The following is a 15,974-nucleotide window of genomic DNA, read 5'->3' as shown; positions in this document are numbered from 1 at the left end:
CACATATCACCTATAATATCCACCAGGGTCAATCCATTCCATTCAGGAACAAAACATGCCACACACAACTTGATTTTTCTCTCCACATTGCAAATATTCACGTTTGCCAATGTCAGCAGAATTGCCTCTCTTAACGAGAGAGTATCTGTGACATTGAAATTTACAGTTGAAAGATGGCAATCAAATATTCAAATCAAACTTTATAAACTTCATATAAGGCAAGAGAGGTTTAAATTGTGTCAACTTGGTATGAGTGTCAACTACCATCTTATGAACTTGTAGGTAGAGAGAACTCTTAACGAGAGAGTATCTGTGACATTGAAATTTACAGTTGAAAGATGGCGATCAAATATTCAAATCAAACTTTGTAAACTTCATATAAGGCAAGAGAGGTTTAAATTGTGTCAACTTGGTATGAGTGTCAACTACCATCTTATGAACTTGTAGATAGAGAGACGTAAATAATACCGAGTACTGATGTCTACTCGTAAGGGGACATTCTATTTAATATTTTTTCACAATTGTGAGGGTTAAAAAGATGCCCAAGGAGATTTTTTAATCTGTGCAAACAGTTTGAGGTGCACTCAGCCTCGTGAGGACAATTGAGTAGCAACTTTCATCGAGTAGCGACCAGTGGCGACATTACCAGTATAGAATGATGATACAAGTAGATGCAAATTCATAGTAAAGGAGGCACTTAGTAATTAATGATTAATGCTGTGATAGCTACAAAACTTGTGAAGAAGCTCTCTGGTTTACCACATAGTTTGAGGTGATTGAGTAGCAACTTTCATCGAGTAGCGACCAGTGGTGACATTACCAGTATAGAATGATGATACAAGTAGATGAAAATTCATAGTAAAGGAGGCACTTAGTAATTAATGATTAATGCTGTGATAGCTACAAAACTTGTGAAGAAGCTCTCTGGTTTACCACAAAGAATTCATGATTTGATAATTTTCTCTGAGCTCGGATAAGATAGCTCTGAGAACCTGCAATGTGTACCCTGTTATGAGGTACCTAATGCTACCTATAATGTACTCTCTACTACCTATAGGAGTATAGGCACCTAGGTCTATATACCTATACCTATAATCTTATATTATAAGAACGAGATCCATTCACTCATTCACATTTCACATTTCACATTTCACACACTGATCGCTCTATCTCTAGAACCACAATGTGTACCTACCTCCAGGACAAGTCAACGTCCTGAAAATATAGCTGTAGGGTATAATATAAGTCCAAGATAGTAGGTAGCTGTTATGAGGTTCCCAATGCTACCTATAATGTACTCTCTACTACCTATAGGTACCTGAACTGTACCTAGGTCTATATACCTATACCTATAATAGGTACATAATTACAGGTACTGAGCAAAATTCACTCGTATGGTATTTAGCTGAAAGGGGCACTCATTTTTTGCAACCAACGCTAAAATGGAGATAAAATTCCATTTGGTGTGTCCGGTTCCACACTGAATGTATCCTTAGGCCAGCCACTGACTATCAGGTAGACCTGACAGGTACATCTGATCAGGTCCGCCTGTCAGGTCTACCTGATACCTGATGAGCATACACACTATCAGGTAGACCTAAAAGGTACGGCTGAAAGGGTCCGAATGTCAGGTCTACCTGATACCTGATGAGCACAAACACTATCAGTTGTACCGGTCAGGTTTACTTGATTGTGAGTGGCTGGCCTTAGGTACCTCAATACGTATCCCAGGTACTTCAATAACGGACTGCGCAAATTGTTCCAAGCTCATCTCACAAGATGAGTGGTATCCAATTTGCAAAGTTGCCCGTAGAACAACAAAGAACTACTATTTTTACTGAACTACTTAGCTCAGTCAATAGATAGGGTGTTCAGATTTGACTCTCATATTTGGACAACATTAAGCAGAAAAGAACCATCCAAAAGGGGAATAATTGCCTTATGGATGGTTCTTTTCAGCTTAGTGCTGTCCATTTATGAACAAAATGCTGATTCTCAAGTAGCACTGAAGCATCAATCCCGAACATCTGATTGGTCAAAAGTCACTTCAGTCTGACTTTAGAGCGAGAATTTTGGTAATAATTACTGGTGTGAGTAGTTCACTCCACTGAAAGGAATAGTTTTTTAACTCAGTCACTCACTCACACATCTCTACAAGGTACGCAAAGCTAATTGGTATCATTTGTCACGTGACCCGTACAAAAACCATTATCTTAGCAATTCACTCATAATATGTATTGTAGGTGACGATAAATGAATAAACATTTAATGAGGCCAATTTTCTTCATAGTAGCCAGCACCACGGTCACCCGTCCATATTCGCTTCAATCTGGACGTTGCGTTGCTTCAAATAATTGAGCCACCCTTATCCTGCATCTGAAGGACACATAGGTATACTGTATAGTTACACAACACCCTCATTAATGAAGTACAAACACTATCAGTTGTACCGGTCAGGTTTACTTGATAGTGAGTGGCTGGCCTTAGGTACCTCAATACGTATCCCAGGTACTTCAATAACGGACTGCGCGAATTGTTCCAAGCTCATCTCACAAGATGAGTGGTATCCAATTTGCAAAGTTGCCCGGCTCTGTCTGTGGATATGAAAGTTGTCCGATTAGATTATATTCAGGTATAAGACCTACTAGGGCAACTGCGGATGTTTCTTTGCAGTTCATTAAATTCCTGCCAAGACTATAACTTTTGGTTGGAGATGTTCAGAGTTTCTTGCTATAACTTTCAGTTGGTATTCAATGTTTCTCTGAAGTAATGCTTGAAGGTGGGTAGTGTGACTGGTGGGCAGTTTATGTTTCCTCATGGGAAAAGCTTACTGAGGATTGGCACTCCGACCAAATGATGGATATATGTAAGTACAAGTATACTCTTTTATTTAGAATGTTATTGTCCCATTATGCTAACAGTCTTGGGATCAGGATATATAGTTTGAAAATCAAGATAACCTGGCAACCAAAAAGTTTCCAGAATAGCAGATAGGTGCCACATAATTCACACAGTTAGGCCCCTAAAAATAAAGAAGCAGGATGGGTATTTCAGCACCATTCTGTGGTTAAGGATAGATTATCAAAATGAAATGTCCTTTACAGCCCTGAAATTCACCCTGTCCCCAGTCAAATAGAAAGTAATAGTAATGAAAGGTTCGTCATGAACTATATGAACAAAGTCTAGATACCTAACTTACTTACTACCTAAGGTACCTAAAATCGTCATGAATGACTGCACGAACACGATCGAGTTACTATGAAATGGAGCATGGCATTAAATTTCTTGTCATACTTGACTACCAAGTCAATAGACAGGTAATTTGTTATTGTCAATACCTCAGAGATATCCAGGTTGGGTTTAGAAGTGAAAGGTACTGAATATCCGTGACAAACCTAAAAGGTCTCTCCTTCACGGAAAGTACTTGGTACTCCACAAGGACATTTTAGTCATAGTTTATTTTTGGTGTAACTATCAGCGATTTCCAACTAGCGGCCCGCGAGCCACATGTGGCCTGCCAGACCATTTTTGTGGCTCGCAAAGCAGGTAAACCTAAATCCTTTTTCTTTTCCAGTTCCAGAAAAAGGATTTCCTAAATCCTTTAAACACATCTTTTTTTTGTATTTTAAGTAAATTATGTATTTAATTACATACCAGTGTGGCAGAAAAAGATACCTAATTTATCAACCCATGTAAGTGATATGATTGAAAACTATATAGTAGTAGGTAATCAGTAATGCAAATTGTTCTGACTATCCTCCACTCTCCAGCACAAGCACTTACCAGAGCTCTTTGACTACTCGCCGTACAGAATTTCTTGGGGGCGCGTAATACACAACGCTAAATATAACTTGACTGGGACTCGAACCAGCAACCTCCAGATTCAAAGTCCACCGTACTAGACTAACACCACTGAGGTTGGTGATTAGGTCAGGGCTAAACGAGTTAGAATCGATATGGGACTGAGAGTCAACCATTTCTCCTTGTGTCCTAGATTCTTTGATGCCTCATTAACATTAAATATCCCGTACACCTTTCCCCAAAGTTTCTCCCAAAACTTCATCTGCAACTTCAAGAATAGGTAATTTTAGTAGGCCGTACTCTTTTTCGCAACATCTTCTTCCTCATCACCTCTCACTTTTTTAATTAAATACATATCTCTTTAATTCGATCTTCATTGAAGAATTCTGCAAGAATAATCTAGATTGTGTATAAATGGTGATATAATCGAGGTTTAATAAAAATTATATAAAACAAAAATAATAATCTTACTTGATTCTATTGAGAGCCGTAGAGCTGGGTGTGATGTAGCCTCCTCCTTCCACCGCAATGGGTATGATCACCTCCCTCTACCTACATTAGAATCAGAAATCAGACTCTCTCAGACTACGATATGCAAGTCAGAGGAAGGAGGCTGTGAAGTTTCTTGATCTTCAAAATGGCTGCCGAGAGATTGAAATTGAATGTTATGGCTATAATCAAAGAGTAAAACATACACAAAGAGTAAGAGTGAATATATCTCTACCTACATTAGAATCAGAAATCAGACTCTCTCAGACTACGATATGCAAGTCAGAGGAAGGAGGCTGTGAAGGGGGGGCTGTGGTATACAGGTCAATGATCAAACACAGACAACAGACTACAGAGTAAAGAAATCGCAGTGCAGATAAAATTCAGATTTGAACAGCAGAAGTTTTCATTCATGCTGGGGTTAAACCGATGTATAATCCTTGGAACTTCTGGTGAGGACAAAAACCAGAAGTTGTTGGGAAGATCAATCTCTGCTGGTTTATAGCCCCAAGACCGGATTAGTAAGTGATATAAGTAGGGCTGAAAAACAAAAACCAGAAGTGGTTGGGAAGATCAATCTCTGCTGGTTTATAGCCCCAAGACCGGATTAGTAAGTGATATAAGTAGGGCTGAAATGGCAACTGATCTCGATTTTAACTTATGTCTGAGCTAGGAGATTCAATGGCAGGAACCACAATAAGCTATCCAGGTGAAATTCGAAAGCCTAGCCGAGGACGTACATTTCTAGCTAGAACAGTGCAAGAATGTGTCCCAAAAATGTAGAATGTACAGCTACTGTCGTAATACCAAAGAGAAGACCAAGGAGGACAATAATAAAATACTTCTCTTAATACTTAATCTTACTGTGTAATCCAAGCTATAAATCCACAGACACAAGTTAGTCTCTAATGGATTAATGATTACACCTTGGAGTACAAGAGGATGATCTTAACCTAAATTCCTATACAAACCTGTATTTGAAACAATGGAAGACAGCAGGACATGACAAGTACCCATTCTGTCACTTAAAAACCCACCCGAAGTTGCTTAACTTCAGTGATTCAACGATATTCATCCGCTTAATATTTAGGGAGATTCGTAGAAGCTTAACCCAACCTTTAGGGCTGTCCAGAGTCCAGCCCCTACACCTATGCCTCAGATTGGGCTTTTTGTGTATGGGTTTAAGCTGTGATATTAGGGAAGCGCGGGTTCAGATCTCAAAGGAGTCATCCATGGTTTCAGCAAAGAAGTTCACCGCAAAACCACAAAAACAAGACTCAAGATTTTCTTGCAAGACTATTACGTGTCTGAACTAGGAGATTCAATGGCATCAGGAACCACAATAAGCTATCCAGGTGAAATTCGAAAGCCTAGCCGAGGACCTAGATTGAACAGTGCAAGAATGTGTCTCCAAAATGTAAAATGTACAGCTACTGTCGTATTACCAAAGAGAAGACCAAGGAGGACAATAACAAAATACTTTTCTTAATACTTAATCTTACTGTGTACTCCAAGCTATAAATCCACAGACACAAGTTAGTCTCTAATGGATTAATGATTACACCTTGGAGTACAAGAGGATGATCTTAACCCAAATTCCTATACAAACCTGTATTTGAAACAATGGAAGACAGCAGGACATGACAAGTACCCATTCTGTCACTTAAAAACTCACCCGAAGTTGCTTAACTTCAGTGATTCAACCGCTTAATATTTAGGGAGATTCGTAGAAGCTTAACCCAACCTTTAGGGCTGTCCAGCCCCTACACCTAAGCCTCAGATTGGGCTTTTTGTGTATGGGTTTAAGCTGTGATATTAGGGAAGCGCGGGTTCAGATCTCAAAGGAGTCATGGACCTATTCCATTGACCTGCAAGATACATATTTTCCCAACTACCCATAAGTACTTTAATTACCATCACTGGGAAACAATTAGGTGTCTATTCTGTACTATTTCTGTACAATAATGATTGTCATAGGTACTGTACGAGAAATTTCGCACAGACGTGCGGGCGGTATTGTGAAAAAGGGACACAATATAACTATTATATCTGTAACGAATAATTATTTGCATTGTCTTATTTCAGTAAATACCTATTGTTGACATTTTTTTTTTTAAGATCTTCACCGCTTCTCTCCACATGGTACATATGTATGTCTCGGTGAGAAATGCGGGAAATTACGTGATCTTCTAAGAATTAATTCTCTCATTATTATTCATATTTCTGAAAAGAGAAAAATCCCAACCATTGTAATGGACGTTAGTTATTAGGCCGGCCACTCACACTCCGACTAATGAACTGATCTAGGTCTGTCCGACCAAGTCGGACCAGATAAAAAAAAAATCTGGTGTGAACATCACACGACTTTCTATTACATTTGCGGAATACGTATTTGAAAAAAAAAAAAAAGAAAATTTTTCTGTAGCATATAACGTCAATAGGTGACACTAATGTCACCACAATAAAGGTTGGAATCTAAATCGGCCATTGACCACGGAGTAGGATATTGAGGTCAGACATCATTGAGTTACCTTTGTTTTGGAAATTAATGATTGCCAATTTATTTTCTCATGACACCAATAGGAACCTTTTGGTCCTAGTCAAGAACTCTACAAGTACCTACCTATATTCGTATGTACCTACTTATGTATCTGGATATGATATACAATACGTACGAGTACATTTATATTATGTTAAACAATACATACGAGTACATATGTAACAATAAGAACTTAAAATAAATCTCCCAGTATAAAGGATATTAACAATCAATCTTCACTACTTGCAAGATTTCGCAAGGATTGAACTCTACAAGTATCTATATTCGTATGTACCTACCTATCTGGATATGATATACAATACGTACGAGTACATTTATATTATGTTAAACAATACATACAAGTACATATGTATGTAACAATAAGAACTTAAAATAAATCTCCCAGTATAAAGGATATTAACAATCAATCTTCACTACTTGCAAGATTTCGCAAGGATTTTCAAGGCTATACCTTATGATCATGAGAGTTGGCAACTCAGCTGTACAATAGAGGTTACAAAAGAGATCAATTCATACCTTAGCATCTCTGGGGAGGTTGGTGTTGGATGTATTATTATAGTCGTGGTTACTAAGCAATTAAACTTTCGAAGAATATAATCCTTGTCCTCACACTAAAGTGATGTACTTTGTAACTAAGTGATGGACTAAGAAACAGGGTGGATGAAGAAAAGTGGGATTGAATATGTTAGACCAATGATAGATTAGTATAAACAACGACGAGTATTCATTCAATGATAATACATTGCGACACCCTGGTTTTATGAAATAAGGCAAAGGTGTAAAGAAGAAGGCGAAGAAGCTCTGTTAGAAAGATAAAATTAACCCAACTGGACCTACTTGTGTGACATGCCAAAACCGTATATTTTTGAAAACACCAAGGGTTAAGATTGGAGCTCATAGGTCATTGCTACTACGGGCCCCCACTGATGTATCAGTTTACTAAGTCTGAGGGCTTCCGATTCTTCAGTAGGGGGAACTATTCCTACAGATGTTTTCTTTGGAGAATGAAATCCATATAACATCCAATAAAGATACAGAAATATGTTCTTACTGATGTATTTGAACATGTGGGAAAAAGATAAGTGTGTGACATAATTCCACAAGCATTGGTTCAAAGCCTAAGGAAATAAAGAAACAGTAGTTCAAAGGCTTAAAAAAAGCCAATCATTTCTGTCTAAATTTACGTTATCTCATCAAGTAGCCCCAAAGTCCAAAATGACAAAGCGCCTTGGGGACATTGGATGGATGCAACATAGTTTAATCCTAAGGCCACTCACTATCAAGTAGACCTGACAGGTATACCTGGTTAGGTCCGCCTGTCAGGTCTACCAGATAGTGAGTGGCAGGCCCAAGGCATGGGCCTACCTATGGTAACTGACAGGGCTCGCAAATAATCTCTGCCCCTCTATCCTAACAATTCAAATAATTTCTCTCTGGTACAACAACAGACTTGTGTTCCTGAACATATTGTGCAAAACGTGTTGGTTTCCTCTGATCAGTAAATAAAGTGGGCTTGATAATATTCTGCTGTTCAAACAACACAACACAAGCGGCTCTACTGTGAACAGCCATATTGGATGGATTCCACCAATATTTTTTCGAAGGAGGACTGTTAAGCTAACAGCCTGTTAAGTTCCATTTGATTTGCATAGGCTTAACATGCCTGTTAGGCTATAACAGGCTGTTAGAAGCTAAAAAGGTTGGTGAAACCCACAAATTATATTCTGTGCAAAACGTGTTGGTTTCCTGTGATCAGTAAATAAAGTGGGCTTGATAATATTCTGCTGTTCAAACAACACAACACAAGCGGCTCTACTGTGAACAAACTGGTATTGTTCTGAGTCATATTGGATGGATTCCACCAATATTTTTTCGAAGGAGGCCTGTTAAGCTAACAGCCTGTTAAGTTTCATTTGATTTGCATAGGCTTAACATGCCTGTTAGGCTATAACAGGCTGTTAGAAGCTAAAAAGGTTGGTGAAACCCACAAATTATATTCTGTTCTGAGCCATATTGGATTCCACCAATATTTTTTCAGTAGGAGGCCTGTTAAGCTAACAGCCTGTTAAGTTCCATTTGAATTGCATAGGCTTAACATGCCTGTTAGGCTTTAACAGGCTGTTAGAAGCTAAAAAGGTTGGTGAAACCCACAAATTATATTTTTTGATTAAAAAGAGTCAATGATAAGCAGAATTTTGTAGAGAACTATACATTTTGGGTCCCAACTCACAACTGATTATTCTCAGTTGTGTAATACCAAAGCCTGATTATGATTGAGCCTATAATAGGTATAGCTCTGTCTGTATTGCTGGTCTTGCAAATTTCATGTGACCGACTCATCACGCTTCGGGATAACATAGACACATTTCTCTGAATGCAATTTTCCCAGAACAATATAGGTAAGAGATGTGTAGTGAGCTAAAAAAAAGAACTACTATTTTTACTGAACTACTCAGCTCAGTCGATAGATAGGGTGTTCAGATTTGACTCTCATATTTGGACAACATTAAGCAGAAAAGAACCATCCAAAAGGGGAATTGCCCTTTTGATGGTTCTTTTCAGCTTAGTGCTGTCCATTTATGAACAAAATGCTGATTCTCAAGTAGCACTGAAGCATCAATTCCAAACATCTGATTGGTCAAAAGTCACTTCAGTCTGACTTTAGAGCGAGAATTTTGGTGATAATTACTGGTGTGAGTAGTTCACTCCACTGAAAGGAATAGTTCTTTAACTCACTCACTCACTCACTCACACATCTCTACAAGGTACGCAAAGCTAATTGGTATCATTTGTCACGTGACCCGTACAAAAACCATTATCTTAGCAATACAATAACCACTGTATTAGTCATCATACCTAATAACTACCTATTCAACAACCGATTATGTAAAATATGTATGTGCTTTATAACACTCATGAGGAATTGAGTTTAGTACCTCATACTCATATCAATCGATTACATTGATATCATAATATGGTTTACATTGAATTTGTGTGAGAGCGCCTATTTAAAGCCCGGTGCACAGGCTAAGATCAGCCACTCACTATCAGGTAAACCTGATGCCAGGTACACCTCACACAAAAATTCCCTTAATTACCCAGACAGTCACCCATCCAGACATTCGCCAGGGCCGCACTCAATTTAACTTTAATGATCTCGTGAGAGCCAAAGTTTCCAATGGTTCAGAAGACACTAATGTTTGAAGTATAGCTTGTTTGGTCTAACATAACTTTGAACACACTATGCAAGTATACAAGAGAAATCACAAAAGGAGCTTTTAAAATTACAAATTTCCCCTCATAGAATCGTATATTCCCCCGTTATGACTTCCATTAGTGAGTGGCTGGACTAAGACAACCAAACTTGGTCTTCCAAATCAAGTTTTTCGATAGATCGTTGAGTGTAGTATGCGATAAATTTCATTCTTTACCTGAAATTAGCGCAAAAATCGCATACACAAACACCTAGGTCTATATACCTATACCTATAATAGGTACATAATTACAGGTACTCAGCAAAATTCACTCGTATGGTATTTAGCTGAAAAGGCACTCGTTTTTTTTGCAACCAACGCTAAAATGGAGATAAAATTCCATTGGAAGTGTGTCCGGTTCCACACTGAATGTATCCTTAGGCCAGCCACTGACTATCAGGTAGACCTGACAGGTACATCTGATCAGGTCCGCCTGGTGTAGCGTGTCTAGTGTGTACAGGGCTTAAACCACACATACAAGCATACAGATGTCCATCATCTGTAAGCATTAGTCATCCTAATCTCAAACAACACGTGAGTGATATTTAGCAGAATGAGCTTTCTAAAATTTCAAAACTATCGGGACTCAACTCATTAAAAAAAAAAAGGTCGACAGGACTCAATCCGTTGACGACATAAAATCCCATTCGACCAACGCGAATCATGTTCTCACTCAAAATAAGATTATTTGAAGTTGGCACATCGTACATTGGAAACGTAGGCGCCTAAAAAACCAAACCTATGAAAATCATAGAAAGTCTCATAATTTTCATAGATTTGCTTTCCAATGTGCGAAGAGCCTTAAGCCTAAAATTATGAGAAAGCGGTTCTAGAGGAAGTGAACAATAGGGCCGTATAACAAAATTTAGAACCCCTGTCTTACAATAAGGGTCACGTTCAAGACCCGTGAATGGGAAAATAAATCCGTCGGTGAAAAATAAGGCCGTCTCAACCTTTAGAACCCCTGTCTTACAAAACGGGTCACGTTCAAGACCCGTGAATGGGAAAATAAATCCGTCGAGGAATGTAAAAGAAACTTGGGAATATTCAGGTAAACGAACCTCGGATGGTAAAAATACAAACCCTCCATCTAAAACACATTAGGGGATGAAAATGAGAGGAGAGCACAATAGCGATGTGATTTGTTACAATAAATATGGTTTCTAGAATATATTTTTATTCAAAAATATTAGAACCTCGGATGGTAAAAATACAAACCCTCCATCAAAAACACATTGGGGGATGAAAATGAGAGGAGAGCACAATAGCGATGTGATTTGTTACAATAAATATGGTTTCTAGAATATATTTTTATTCAAAAATATTTTTACTCTTCCTCTCCCTTTCGGAATAAACAAATAATATAAATAAAATACCCAGTATTAATGACAGAATCTTTCAAGGATTCCACAGTCACTTTTCGTCTTTCTAGTCTAAAAGTTTCATGTTTAGTTCTAGTTTGGCCCACATCCCATAAAAGATACACTCTGCATTTCACTTTTCACACTTCGATGTTACATATTATGATAAATATGAGACAAGAAAAACCTTTAAAACGTTGTACAACATTATAATAGTTGCTGTGACGTCGAATTTTTGCGAAAAGTTAAGTGCCAAGTGGCAAAGTAGCCTTGAAGAACGCAGCCCTTGTGTTTGATTGGTAAATTGCCAATTGTTTTCGGTACTTTACCAATCAAATATCAGATTTTCCTCACTAAGGTGTGTCCACACAAAGTCGACCAGCCGTCGCCGTTGACCAACTATGTTTGGACACAACTTTAGACTAGCAAAAAGTGACTGTAGAATTGATCCTAAGCAAAACAAAATTATCAATATAAATAAAATACCCAGTATTAATGACAGAATCTTTCAAGGAGTCCACAGTCACTTTTCGTCAGTCTAGTCTAATAAATATTTAAATAGAGGATTTGGCCCACATCCCATACCAAAGTGCACTCTGCATTTTAGCATTTCACACCTCGAAAAAGTTACATATGATATTAGACAAGAAAAACCTTTAAAACGTACAACATTATAATAGTTGCTCTGACGTCGAAATTTTGCGAAAAGTTAAGTGCCAAGTGGCAAAGTAGCCTTGAAGAACGCAGCCCTTGTATTTGATTGGTAAATTACCAATTGTTTTCGGCACTCGGCCAAGCAGATATCAGATTTTCCTGACTAAGGTGTGTCCATACAAAGTCGACTGGCCGTCGCCGTTGACCAACTATGTTTGGACACAACTTTAGACTAGCAAAAAGTGACTGTAGAATTGATCCTAAGGAAAACAAAATTATAGAAAATACAATTGTCCACACGACGCTAAAAATATAAATAACAATAGTGCTTATTTATACTGCTCACATAGGACTGAAAAGTCCCTTTACTCCAACAGTAGGCTACTACTATTATTGTGGTCAAATTCTCAACTGAGTACTGGTTCAGAACTTTGCAAACTGAGAATGGGTTCAGAACTTTGCAAACTAAGTTCTTGTTCCAAACCATCTTGTTCTTGGTTTGATATAGACAGCTCTGGTTCTGACTTGACGCTTTCGAACCTCACTTTGGACGGCTCTGAGGTATTGTGCTAGTTTGGTTATTATGTATTCCATTGATCCACAGTTTACGATCTGTATATGGATATGCAAACAAGAGATTTTCTCTTTCTCTTATTTCCATAAAAAAAAAGATTGTTTCTCCTTTCTCCCTAAGATGGACTTTCACCAGGAACTGTAGAATATAGTACTGATCGAATTAGACAATAATCTTTAGGGGTATCATGATATATCTCTGATAATAAAATCAACATCAGTCGAATTCATAGTCATAAGAAAACACTCGGAAAGTTTGAGACTTAATGGGATAAGTAGAATATTAAAATTTGAGTGTTTTTTCACCAGAATAAATTCGACTTTAAACCTTTTCTGCCTTATACAAAAGGTAGCATTTTATTCCAATTTGAATTTTAAAAAATCCCTAAATGTTAAAATTGTACGTAAGGATGTTTCATTTGTGATTTTAATTTTGTATTTAACAAAAGCAACACTCTTGTACGTATAGTTTTGCCAATCTCTGCCACCTGTTTTGAGATCATTTCACACCAACGTTGGTTACCCGTCTAGACCCTCTGTTTAAAAAGCCCAAATTTGAAGAAAATAAAGAAAGTAACAAGCCTCGTGGAACAGAAGAAAGAAAAAAGGACCAAAGGATCAAATTTGTGTAAGGTTGAAAAAGAAAGAAAAGCTTGTGTATAGAACCTGGCAGATTATTAACGTAGCATCCATCGACTAGATACGATTTAGTTACAGGGTCCGATACGGGCGGTAGAACTCCAATGACCGACATACTGGCACGAATATATTTTCGAGCGCAACCTGTATCAGAAACAGAAAATCGGAAAGCAAAGTTCGTAGTAGTAGAAAATGTAGGGTCGATGACCTTTAGAAGTGAAGCCCTCGTATCTGCAAAAACGCGATTTCCACTTGCCTTATCCTATAGGAAGGAAAGAAAAGTTTTCTGGAGGGAAAAAGATGGTACGCGAATAATAACGAAAAACTTTTGGTTCTCTATTAATCCCCAACCAACCTCTGTAGTGTAGTGGTTAAACACGGTAGACTTTCGATGTGGAGGTTGGTGGTTCGAGTTCTAGTCAAGTCATTCGAGGTATATTGAGTTTTTTTTCTTCCAATTTTGGTCTGACATCCTCAAATGAATTTTGACACTCTAGGTGTATTTTGTATTTTCCTTTCGGTAAACTGAGCACTGGAAATCACACCTAATTTATAGTTTGTCGTAAGCATTTAAACATGCTAAACACAATTGACAAGCTTCAGTTTCTTGAAATTTGCAGTTACGAGGGAGGACTTCCAAGGCCACAAAAATTCCATTACCCATACAGTCACCCATCTAAGCATTCGCCAGGGCCGCACTCAATTTAACTTTAGTGATCTCGTAAGAGCCAAAGTTTCCAATGGTTTAAAAGACACTAATGTTTGAAGTATAGCTTGTTTGGTCTAACATAACTTTGAACACACTATGAAAGTATACAAGAGAAATCACAAAAGGAGCTTTTAAAATTACAAATTTCCCCTCATAGAATCGTATATTCCCCCGTTATGACTTCCATTCTCAATTTCATAGCTCATGTTAGAACAAACAAGCTATGATAATTATTATTATATTGCTATTTATAATAAAGCGATATGACTACTTGAACTATACACAAGTATAAAAACAATTTTATCTATCCTTAATTCATCCAAGCTGAGACAGTGTGGCCAGCCCTGATAAAGGAAGCTATTGCCTTCATAGATTTTTTTTATTGCTGCTGTAGCGGCTTTAGCTTTAGGCGAATGGTAGTGGCAGAATAAGAAATTTTCGATTGAATTACAACACTGCAATACTGTGATCTCAACTTGGTTCAATAGGACATAGGATCTAAGACCCTAAAATTTTCACAATATAAAAATAACTCAGGTACTAAAAAATGAACAAGTCTCAAACATTTTCAATTAAATTAGTTATTAGGGCACGTTTTAGTATGTTCTATTTAAAACAGGTTAAAATTAATCGAAATATTGCTTTTGAGTAGGTACAACCCTTTAAAAAAAAAAAAACAAGGGTCAGAGCCCTGTTTATTTACAAGAATAAGAAATAAACAATACATAATATATGGTAAATAAGGGAATTACCCTTCATCCAAGCTGAGACAGTGTGGCCAGCCCTGATAAAGGAAGCTATTGCCTTCATAGATTTTTTTTTATTGCTGCTGTAGCGGCTTTAGCTTTAGCCGAATGGTAGTGGCAGAATAAGAAATTTTCTATTGAATTACAACACTGCAATACTGTGATCTCAACTTGGATCAATAGGACACAGGATCTAAGACCCTAAAATTTTTTCACAATATAAAAATAACTCAGGTACTAAAAATAAATAAAAAAAAATGAACAAGTCTCAAACATTTTCAATTAAATTAGTTATTAGGGCACGTTTTAGTATGTTCTATTTAAATCAGGTTGAAATTAATCGAAATATTGCTTTCGAGTAGGTACAACCCTTTGTCACAAATAAAAGTTTTTGATCAACTTTAAAAGCTTTCATCAAATTAGAAATATCGATGAGGGTCATACTAAAACGTACCAAAAATAATGATAATGTTAGCACGGGTAATAATATAATGTATAGGTATTGTGCTTGTTTGGTTATTATGTGTTTCATTGATCCACAGTTTACGATCTGTATACGGATATGCAAACAAGAGATTTTCTCTTTCTCTTATTTCCATAAAAAAGAGATTGTTTCTCCTTTCTCCCTAAGATGGACTTTCACCAGGAACTGTAGAATATAGTACTAATCGAATTAGACAATAATCTTTAGGGGTATCATGATATATCTCTAATAAAAAAATTAACATCAGTCGAATTCATAGTCATAAGAAAACACTCGGAAAGTTTGACACTTAATGGGATAAGTAGACTATTAAAATTTGAGTGTTTTTTCACCAGAATAAATTCGACTTTAAACCTTTTCTGTCTTATACAAAAGGTAGCATTTTATTCCAATTTGAATTAAAATAATAATAATAATAATAATAATAATAATAATAATAATAATAATAATAATAATAATAATAATAATAATAATAATAATAATAATAATAATAATAATAATAATAATAATAATAATAATAATAATAATAATAATAATAATAATAATAATAATAATAATAATAATAATAATAATAATAATAATAATAATAATAATAATAATAATAATAATAATAATAATAATAATAATAATAATAATAATAATAATAATAATAATAATAATAATAATAATAATAATAATAATAATAATAATAATAATAATAATAA

This window comes from Diaphorina citri, unplaced genomic scaffold (assembly GCF_000475195.1).
Source record: "Diaphorina citri unplaced genomic scaffold, Diaci psyllid genome assembly version 1.1 scaffold1370, whole genome shotgun sequence".
In the NCBI taxonomy this organism is placed as follows: Eukaryota; Metazoa; Arthropoda; class Insecta; order Hemiptera; family Psyllidae; genus Diaphorina; species Diaphorina citri.
Note: the sequence above shows the minus strand (reverse complement) of the source record.